Source organism: Petaurus breviceps, unplaced genomic scaffold, assembly GCF_028583685.1.
Source record: "Petaurus breviceps papuanus isolate PSGF00001 unplaced genomic scaffold, PetGlider_PUasm1.0 545, whole genome shotgun sequence".
In the NCBI taxonomy this organism is placed as follows: domain Eukaryota; kingdom Metazoa; phylum Chordata; class Mammalia; order Diprotodontia; family Petauridae; genus Petaurus; species Petaurus breviceps.
In genome coordinates this window covers 2,914,045-2,924,769 of record NW_027186366.1, presented here as the reverse complement: position 1 = coordinate 2,924,769, position 10,725 = coordinate 2,914,045, and the positions used below count along the sequence as shown (strand labels likewise).

Below are 10,725 nucleotides of genomic sequence, written 5' to 3'. Positions count from 1 at the left end.
CAGGCCTTGAAGGATGGGGGTGGGGCGCCCTCTAGCGGAGGCGGGGGAAGGACACCTGCAGCCTAAGCCTAGGGGACTTGTTGGAGACGCGAGGTCTGGGCTTGGGCAGTCATTCAGGCCATGGCAGGATGGAGCCCAGGAAGGTGCAGCAGGACGCGGGGAGGTGGCAGGTGGCGTCCCCAAAAGCCGGAGAGAAGCCGCAGAGGCCGCTCAGGGAACCAGGACCCCAGCTTCGTGGAAACAGCCGGACGGCTCCGAAGAAGGGGAGCGGGAGGCCCTGATGGGCTCATTCTGAGGACATCATCGCTCTGGAGAATTCAATCAAGAGACTTTTATCAGTCAGGCCATTACAAGTACTGGGCATGCTCCTGAGCTCTGGGGACCCGAAGAAAAGGCTGAGAAGGAGGACCTCGTGCACGCATGAGGACATGCAGAAACGACACAAAAGCCGAGGGATGCTGGGCGCAGAGGGGCCAGGGTGGCTGCTCCCCAAAGGGCCTGGAGGAAGATGGGAAAGGCGAGCTTGTAAAGGGTGAAACCTCAGAGGGGTCGTTTTATCAAACTGCTTCTGTGGGCATTTATTTCACCGGGCAGCTACCATAGGTACAGGTACCAGAACTGAAGCTGTCCTTGCGCTGCTGGACCTCCATGCGCATCAGAGACACACTTGGAAGAGGTCTTTTCAAGATATCAAGTCCATTTTCCAGATGAGGAAACTGAGGGCAAGAAAGAGAAATGGGTAAGATGGCTGAGAAGTGCTAAAACCAGGGTGAGAGGCCTGGCCTTCTCATTCCACATCCAACATCACACAGCCTCCAATTTAGCATGGTCGGTCTTGGAGTCATTTATGGAAATGTCTTTTACCCCCTGCTAGACTCTGGTTGAGAGGTGGGGAGACAGAGGACAAGGAGAGCCTCAGTGTCTGCTGCCCTGGGCCAAGCTGGCCTAGGCAGCCCCCCAAGCCCATAACTGGACAAAGCCAGTCAGAAAAGAGATGGGGAGAGGGGACCTAGAAAGCACCATCTGGCCTCCTGCTGCCCGGGAAAACAGAAGCCAGATTAAGCAACCTTGGTCTGCCCATGGGAGCAGCTGAGCCACCTTATCAGCAAAAATTCCCACATTCCAGTGAAATGGAAAAGAAGCCACGACAAAAAATGGTGTTAGCCAGTGCACTCAGGAATCAGTGTGGGAAACCTCCAGAAACACACCGAAGGCAGCTTGACAGAAACTGGGGGTTCTGTCCCCAAGGCTGATACAGTCTGTCCTTCCACCAACGTTCCCTTTCTCTGCCTAGTGAGAAGAGCACTGTTCAGTGGGGCTGAGGCACTGACACCCGGCCCATGCAGTTCTCACATTGGCGTCTGTCTGCCTGCCCAGTGGCTGACCAGATCTCTGGTTCACTGTGGGGAGGGGAGGGGGGATAGAGGGCCTAGTATTCTGTGCTGGCTGGAATGTCCAACAGCCAGTGGTCTTGTGGGGTTAACACATATAACAAAGATAGGAAGACAGCACAAGGGGAAAGCCAAGCCGAGCCAGCTTCCCCCACTTCTATTCTTGCCTCTAGTTTTATTGGCACGCCAATCAGGAAAGGTTTCTTCCTCCCTACCACCCATGGCTTCTGTCTGGTTTCCAATAAGTGGGCTCCCTAAAATGGATTGGGGAACACAGAATGACAGAGGTTAAAAGGAATTTCCTAACCCCAAGCAGATAATAAGTGTGGGCTTGGTCTATCACGTTAGCACTAGAAGAAAAGTCATGGAAAGAGTAGACTCTCTTTTTTTTTTTCCAGTTTTTTAAGCATTTTTATTTACAGTTTTGAGTTGCACATTCTATGCCTCCCTCCCTCCCTTCCCCTTCCCTGAGACATTAAGAAATCAGATGTAGATTATACATTAGACTGACTCTTATTGACTTCTGTTTGTGACATTTAGCACTCAGCTATTCCCTGAAGGAACTTCAGCCCTCTCTTCCTCAGGTCAAGCTTACCAGCCACTGCACCTACAGCAAACAGTGCCTGAGAGGAACAGGGGGCCCTGGGGGGGGGCAGCACCTGCAGCTGGTAGCAGGGTGGAAATACAATGCCCAGCAGAGATGATGCAGCCCTGAGAGTGGTACAGTCAAGTAGGAGCACCTACTGTGTGCCAAGCACTGTGCTCAGCCCTGGGGACCATAAAGAGGCAAAAGGCAGGCCCTGTCTCATGGGGGACACACAAAGCAAGCTACCTCCAGGACAGATAGGGAGGAAACAATGAGCAGAGGAAGGCACTGGAAGGAAGGGGGGGACTTGGGGTACAGTGATATCCAGGCCTCACCCTGGTCACATGTGTTGTCATGTTGGCATTTTCTCTGCATCCAGAGCTACCATGCACTTGTGGTCTGGCATCCCATGTGTGCAGAGGGGTGGGATCTTTTCTTGTCACTTCATACCTTATGCTATTTGGTTAAAAGGGCAATGCCACATGTAGAAAGAGCCCTGACTCTGGAATCACAAGATCTGGGTTCAAATCTCACTTCTGAGACCTACATCACTTAACCTCCTCAGTTATAAACTGAGAAGAGTGGAAGAGATGTCTTCTGATGTCCCTTCTGCCTCCACATCTGTGATCCCGAGATCCCAATGTGAAATGTCTTATTCTGAGCTAAGGATGGGCACACTCTTTGGCTTGTAAAAGTGACACCATCCGTGGGAGCACAACTATTATTATCCCCACTTTACATGATTCTCATTTCCCTGTTGAGCCTCTCAGGAACAGCAAGCCATGGCTTCACGTTCTCCTTTGGTTTGATCACCAAGCATCGGATCACTCTCTTTCATTTTGTAGCGTTTATTCACCAATCCCGGAACTTGTTTACTAGGTCTGGAGGTCACGTTTCCTTCCGCTATTGATGTGTTTTCTGTTGATTTACCTGCTCATACCCAAGGTCTTTGAGTTTTCTTCTTCCTGAGATCTTATTTCTCCTTCTTTTCCTTATCACTCACTCTCTGACTCCCTCCCCTCTGAGAGTAGTTTCCTTAAGGGGTTGAAACTCGAAGGTCTCAGTCTCCTGCCATATCTTCCCTGGAGGTGACGAATGTCAGAAATGAGGCTGTGAGGGAGTCAGATAGGCAAGGCTTCTTCCAGCCTAGGCCTAATAGCACACCCGCTGAGTGAGGAGAGCTCGGAAGTAACACCCAGACAAGCCAACAGTTGAATGTGGTGAGAAGCCAATGCTGCCCATCAGGGAGAAAGCCTGGGAACAGGACAAACAACAGATTCTACCTCCAGTGCCTGACATACAGAAAGCTCTTAATCAATGCTTGATGTCTTGCCTTGGCTCTGATTCCACGAGAGAGACACGAGGCTAGCGATTTTGGCACTGATTCCACGAGAGAGACACAAGGCTAGCGATTTTGGCGCTGATTCCATGAGAGAGACACGAGGCTAGCGGTTATGCCTCGCTTCCGTCCAGCTCATGCACAAGCCAGGACGTCACCCCCGAGGCCACTGGTCCTCTGATTCAAGAACAAACAACAGCCCTTGGACAACTGTCCTAAGCTCTCACTTGGTCTCTGCGCCTCTAGACTTTTTCCTCTCCGGTCCATCCTCCGCACAATGGCCAGAATTATTTTTATAAGACAGAGGTCATATTACTTCACTGCTCAGAAAACCTGGAGTGGCTCCTCATTGTCTGCAGGATAAAAGGCAGACTTCTTAGCCCGGCATTTCAGGCCTTCCCAGCTGGGCCCCCAACGATGTCCCCAGCCATAGTTCATCCTATTCCCCTCAACCTGTCCTCTCCTGCTTTTGTTATCCATGCCCAGAGAACACCCTTCTTAGCTCTAGACTTGAGAATTCTTGTTCAGGTGCTGCCTCCTCTGTGAAGTCTTCCCTGATTTCATCTCCCTGTCTGTTCACAGAATGAAGGTTTGGAGCTAGAAGGGAACTTGGAGGCCATATTTGACAGATTAGGAAATTGAGGCCTGAAGAGGAGACATCCCCTGCCCAGCATTACCCAGCTCAATGTGAACCCAGAGTCAACTCTTTCACCTATTCCACGGTGTTCTCACCCATCTCAGTTTTCCTTGAATTATGTTGCTTTCTGTGTGTGCTGTACCTCCCAGCAGAATGGAAGAAAGAGGGATTCTTTCCTTTTTGTGTCTGTTTCCCAACCACCTCTCACAGTCAGTGCTTTATACATTCTGGGCACTTAAAAAGAGCTGATAGAATGGAATGGGTTGGAATCCTTGGCCATTCTTCCCAATCCTGCTGCTCCTTCTCTCATGCTCTGCCCCTGCCCCCCACCTGCAGCCAGGAAGAGGCTTCCCCATGCTCCCAGCTCCCCTGGCCTCCCTCTGATATTGCCTCCTACAGGTTCAGCCTGTCCACATGCATCACCCCCCCTCAAGACTTTCCTCACGGAGCTCCCAGGCTTCTGCCTCACCCTGCTCCTGCCCTCTTGTTTGGGGCCATGAGCAAGGCTCCTTGACCTCTGAGGTCCTCAGCCTCCTCAGCTGCCCCTCTATCCCAGCCACCTACAGGTGGGACATGTGTTGGAGCTCACCAGCACCCATTGCCGCCTCCATAATCTTCAACTCTCAATTTCCTTTTTGGATTACAATTATAAATAAATTGTAATGATGTTGAGCTTCTTTTTCAAATGATAATTCCCTGTCATTTTATCAATCTCTGTCTCTCTGTCTCTCCTCAATCCTCCTTGCCTCTTCTTTGATCCTTCAAGACCTGAAGTGTTCCATTCTTTTGCTTTCCTAGCCTCTGCCAAGAATCAGAGATGGGGTGCAGTGAAGAGGGTCCTAGGCATGGAGTCAGGAGGACACATGCACTTTCTGTTTGAGTGACCCTGGTTAAGTTACTTAACCTTGTCTCAGTTACCTCACCAGTAAGAGGGATAATAGTCCCACCTACTTCCCAGGGTGGTTGTGGGGATCAAATAAGTAAGGCACTTCATACAGCAGGCACTTAATAAATCCTTGCCGACTTTGGATGTGGTTCAAGGTGACTTGAGCTCCTCTGCAGAAGCCAGGTGCCCCCTTACTGTGGCCTTACCTTTTTTATCAGCTCCCTATTGCTTGCTTTGTCCCTTCAGCCCCAAGGTCATTGCTTTTGACAGAGAAAGGAAAAAGAAGAATAAGCCAGGTGTGATGGTGGCCTCATCCCTGATCTTTATAGATCCTTCTCTCCTCCAACATGGCTTAAAAACCCTCGACAATGCTGATGGACCTTGTTGGGTTTGGCTCCTCCTTGACTTTCCTCATTGGCTTGCTATTTGGAAGGGAGAGCACCATGCTTCTGTAGCCTGACACTTGCCCTTGCAAGTCCTCTCTTCTGCCTGAGTCTCCTAACTTGAAAGGGTTGGAGTCCTGCTGGAGAATGCAATGGAGGTCCTACCGTGTTTCCCCGATAATAAGACCTATCCCAAAAATAAGCCCTCCCCTTACCGTGTAAGATTCCTCTAAAATAAGCCCTCGCCCGAAAATAAGCCCTATTGAGATTGCTACTGTAGTGAAGGTGATCCCCTGCGCTACATGCTACATTACAGTACCCTCTGTATGCACCGTCCCCTCCGCCCCCGTGAAACGCACGCTGCGCTCCGAGCTGCATCCAATCAGACCTGCAGCAGTGAGCGCATCATCCTGTTCTTCCCCAGTGATTTGCTTGCTGGCGCCATTGAGAGCTGTGCCGCGGAGGAGAGCTGAGGCAGGACAACATAAAAACCCGGTATGTAAGTGGGAGTGAGGGGGCATGATGGAGGATAAAAAGGGCATGGTGGAGGAAAAAAGAAGAACTCAGGGGACATGATGGAGTGAAAAGAAGGACTGATGGTCATAATTTTATTATTCTGTCTGTTTTGACCCCCAGACATGAGTACAAAAAGAAAGAGCTACGCTATACTGTTGAGTATAAGAAAGCAATTGTAGAGGAGTCACAGTTTTCTGCAAAGAAAAACTTTTGGATCTTCAAATGGTCAGAAAATGGAGAGCAGATTATAATAACCTCAATCAACAGGCGGATGAGGGAAAAGGGAAAAAGCACAGGTCTAGATCAGGTCAGCAGCCCCTGTATCCTGACTTGGAGATCCTCATTGGTGAATGGATTGCTGACAGGAGAGCAAAGGCCTTGGTTGTGCACAGGGCTGATATACAAGCATTTGCCCTTTCAATGGCACCAGAGTTTGAAATGGTCTCAGAAGGATTCAAAGCATCACAACACTGGTTGGACGGTTTCCTTCAATGGTATGAACTGTCCCTAAGAAGATCAACAACACTGTTTAAGCTGGAAGATGCTGAAGTTATTAAACGTGCACTTGCATTCAAGTCCTTTATTGATAGGATCGACATTTCCAAGTACCAAACCTGTAATATGATTGCTATGGATGAAACTGCAGTGTTTATGGGACAAGGATCTCAAACAACAATTCATCACAGGGGTGCAACGTCAATCTACATTCCCACCACTGGCTATGAAAGTGCACGGGTCACCTGTGTTTTGGCAATTCATTTGGATGGAAAGAAAGCCACACCTCTAATCATCAGTAAGGGCAAGAAAGATAAGATTGAACGTGATTCTGGCATTTACGTTCTTGAAACCGAAAAAGCCTGGTGTACACAAGCCGTTATAAGAAAGTGGGTTGATTTAATGCTGCCACTTGTTATGCAAGGTAACCAAAGAGGTCTGATAGTCTGGGATTCAGCCAGCACTCACCGCACTAAAGAAATGAACAACTTCCTTGCAGAGAGAAGAATAGATCAAGTAATGATTCCTGCAGGAATGACTGCCTATCTCCAGACCCTTGATATTGCAATAAACAAGCCATTCAAGGACCATTTGTGCATGGAAGTCAATGACTACATTGAAAATAGAATGGAAAGAAATCAGCATGGAAACTTTGTGAAACCTTGTCTGCAAGAAGTCGTGACTTGGGTGAAGAAGTCATGGGATAAAATTACTGACAGCTGTGTCGCCAAGGCACTACGAGCAGGTTACCTGGACAAGACATATTCATTTAAAGAGAGCTATATTGCTGGACATGACAGATTGGGTCCACTTCTTCTGAAGGAAATGGAGGCGCAAGACATCCAGGACGGAATTCAGGGTATGGTCACTTATGACGATGTTGTTGAAGAAGATGACATGATCATTATTGAATAAAGGTACATTTTTTTGTTCACATTTGCCTGTTTATTTAAATTGCTGTCAATGTTCATTAAAATAAGCCCTCCCCTGAAAATAAGCCCTCTGGTGTTTTTCTGTCCAAAAAAATAATAAGACAGTGTCTTATTATCGGGGAAACACGGTATTATAAAGGTGATAGGTACCAGGCTTTATAGAATAAGACTCATCTTGGTTTACTCTAAATTAGTGATGGGAGGGGGGGAGTTCTAGTTCTTTCATCTTTACTTTTGTGCCTGATCAACAATTGATTTAGCATAATGCCTTATGCCCGTCAGAGATTCCAACCTTGTCTTCCCACTTGCACCTAATTACACTCCCAGCCCACCAACTGTCGGCTTCTCCCAAAGTGCTGTCATCTCTCATTTCCCATGCATGTACAGCTGGCATTTACCTCTCCCATGACTTCCTTCTTACAGTCTTCAGATGCAGCTCTCGCTCCCCAGAGCAGAGGAAGAATAAAGGTCCATCTAGTTTATTCACAGCACTCAGAGTGGGCCAACAAGCCAGAGTCCCAGAGACCCTTCCAGCAGGGTCACGAGGGAATCGTATGCAGTTATGTGGATGTGTTTTATTTTGATATTACCACATTTACAGATCATTCCTGTTTCAAGAGAAGTCTCTTATCACCGGGTAACACAGTTCAGAGAGAATAAGAAAGCCATGGTGACACCTGATAATGCATGCCACGTCCCTCACATTTGGCACCCAACTTGCTGTTTTTCAAAAGAACAGAAATCAATCTTCTCTCCCTCACATCACCCACTCCATTGAAAAAAAAAAGAAAATCAAATTTCTGGTAACAAATATACAGTCAAGCAAGACAAATTCCCCCTATGACTATCTGCACGTCTCATTCCCTCCCCGCCCCCCCCCAACTGTCTCCTCGCTGTAAATGGGCACCATTTTTGCTATCCATTGGATACCCAATGGACATCGCATCATCAGCCTTCTGCAATCATCAATGGTCATTATGTAGATCATACTTGCTACATCTCTCAGTTCTTGGTGTAAGCCCTGGGGTAGGGACTCTCTCCTGATCAGTGGAGACCAGTGGTCCTCCCCCTCCTCACTTGTGAGGGTGAGAGAGCTTGAGTCTAATCAGTCCTGGGGTCTGCCCGGCTCCTGGCTTCCAGTTTCTAGAGAGAAGGTGAACCAAGCCCACTCCTCCTCAGGTGTCTGAAGGAAAAAGAGAGGGGCGTGCCATCTCCATCCTGGCCCTATTCCCAGCTGCTACCTGGAGACTTTGAGAGCATCCCCTTGGGTGGGGTCTGGGACTCTCTCAGTTTAGCTGAGTTATCTTACTCCCCGTGGGAGAGCTCCTTCACTCTGTGTTGTTTGATAACACTTTCTCTTAGTTAAACTTACTCTCATTTTTGTTTTGCTATCTACTCGGATAGCAAATTTTCTTTGATAATTGCAATATGTGTTCATTGTGGAATTAATATTTGGAGGGAAAGGGATCAAATAGAGCTTGAGGTCCTCCTCCTCAAATATTAAAATAGCCATCAGAAATGAGACTGAACCTGAAGCTCATCCCAGAGACTAATAGCATTGATGGGGTCAGAGAGATTTCATTCTAGCCCAGGACCCCCCCTCTCTTTGAGGAAAGCCTCCTGCTCCTCCTCCTGGCAGGAAAGCAAGTCTCCCTGGAGAGGAGAGGCTCAGGATGTCTTCTGCCAGCTTTCCAAGTCCTACCCCTGCACCCCACGCTGCATGGGGGCCACAGCCCTCACTCCATGGGGCTCTCACCCCATTTGTTTTGAGGGAATCGTTGTGAGGGTATAAAGTATTTTCTTGGCTCTGCTCCCTTCATCCTTCATCAATTTATAAAAGTCCTTAGACATGCTTCTGCTCAGTGTGCTTCTACCTGTGTTTAGTTTCTCATGGCACTCCTGGTTCTCCGTCACAGCCACAGTCCAGGACTTACTCAGCCCTGCATCAATTGTTGAACATGCTCCAAGTCCCCCCACATATATAAACAAAAGCCCTGTGGGGTCCTGGGGTTCTCAATAATTTTTAAGAGTGGAAGGGGTGGTGAGGATAGAAAGGTTGAGAAGTGATCTAAGAAAGACTAAAATGAGGAGAAGGCTGTTTGGTCAGCTCCTTCATCATGGGGCCCTCCTGGTCTGACCTTAGAAGCCACTACTCCCACACCCACCAGGAAATTTCTCTGGGCCCCTGAGAGTCCCCTCCTAGTGCCAGTCACCTATGGGATGCACATCAAATAATGCACAGGCTCTGTTCTCTTCTTCTTCTTAAGATCTTGGTGTAAGGGGGTAGGGGTGGGAGAGTCGGGGTGAGGGAGTCAGTCAGTTGTCCCCATCCCACCTAGCTCTGATACCTCTATCTGGTGGAGGTTCCATTGGGTCAATCAAGTCAGAAGGTGTGAATAAAGCCTAAACACCCCTATTGAATCAACCAACCAGCCAGTCAATCTAAGGCATTTCAATTAGGTATAAGAGAAGTCTCTTCAGATAGGGGAGGAACTTGGTCACACCCTGTGGGTGCTCTATAAAAGCACTAGGCTACTCTGCAGCCTGCCAGCTTGGAGGAAACCCCTAGCCTGAGAAAGAATGTCCTGAGGGGGGAGAAGAGGGCCAGAAGTGGCTTCTTCTATCCCCCTTCAACCAAAGGAGAGCCCAATCACTTAGATGAGCAAAGGTAGCATTTTTTGTTGTTAGCATCCTTACAGTGGAGGTGACAGGGACAGCACTGGGAGCTGGAAGCAAAGTAGGCCCACTGAGGAAAGGAGCCAAACAGTTACCCTGTGCCTACTGGAAAGCTCGTGAACACCCCCACAAAGGGGAGAAAAGGCTTCCAGCAACCAGAAGTCACAGATTACCTCTTGGCCACACGTGGGCTCTTTCCTCAGACTCTGTGGGGAAGTCCTGAGAGAAAAATGTGTCACAAATTGGCATGGGGGGTGTTTGCATGACCGACTAATGTCAAACAACACTTATGGGGGAGGCACACTGCTGAGGGCTTAGGAATTCTACATCAGAAAGGGGACAAGTTCCTGCTGAACTCCAGACACCCTGCCTGGGGTGCAAGTGGAGGCTGGGGGAGGCTCAGGGTCCATGCAACAAGAGGATCATAGATTGGGGGGGCCGGGGGGCAATGGGATGGAAGGGACCTCAGATTTCATCTAGCCTACCCCCTTCATTTTGCCAATGGCCCAGAGCAAGCCCATGATCCCTTAAGGGATAAATGGGATTCAAGCCTTGGTTCTCTCTGCCTCTCTCCCCTCCCCCATCCCCTTCTCTCTGTTTCTCTCTGTCTCTCTGTGTGTCTCTCTCCCTTCATCCCCATCCCTTTCTCTTCATCTCTCCTTTCCCCCTCCCACATCTAGTTCCCTTTCTGACTCCCTCTTTAAAAACCATCACCAGCTTCACCACTAATTGGAGCATATTCAGGTTTGACTTGGTTTGTTTCATAATGATTGCACACTGTGTCACCAGCACAGCCAGGGGCTGGCTTTCCTTCCTACCACCACAGATGAACACTAGCACACTAGCCTCAAAGGGACGGATCAACTCCCCCCCCCCCCCCCCCC

At 48.8% G+C, this 10,725-nt stretch overlaps 2 long non-coding RNA genes across 2 annotated transcripts in view; both read left to right on the top strand.

The window, feature by feature from the left end:
- The window catches only part of LOC138172456 (uncharacterized), a 12,142-nt gene extending 4,936 nt beyond the window's left edge, over window positions 1-7,206 (top strand). Inside the window, exons 2-3 of the long non-coding RNA XR_011171120.1 lie at window positions 5,647-5,717; window positions 5,859-7,206. This is a non-coding gene — a long non-coding RNA (uncharacterized lncRNA). The remainder of the gene's footprint in view (window positions 1-5,646; window positions 5,718-5,858) is intronic.
- Window positions 1-10,725, top strand: part of LOC138172458 (uncharacterized) — a 36,117-nt gene that overhangs the window by 21,855 nt on the left and 3,537 nt on the right. The window lies entirely within an intron of this gene.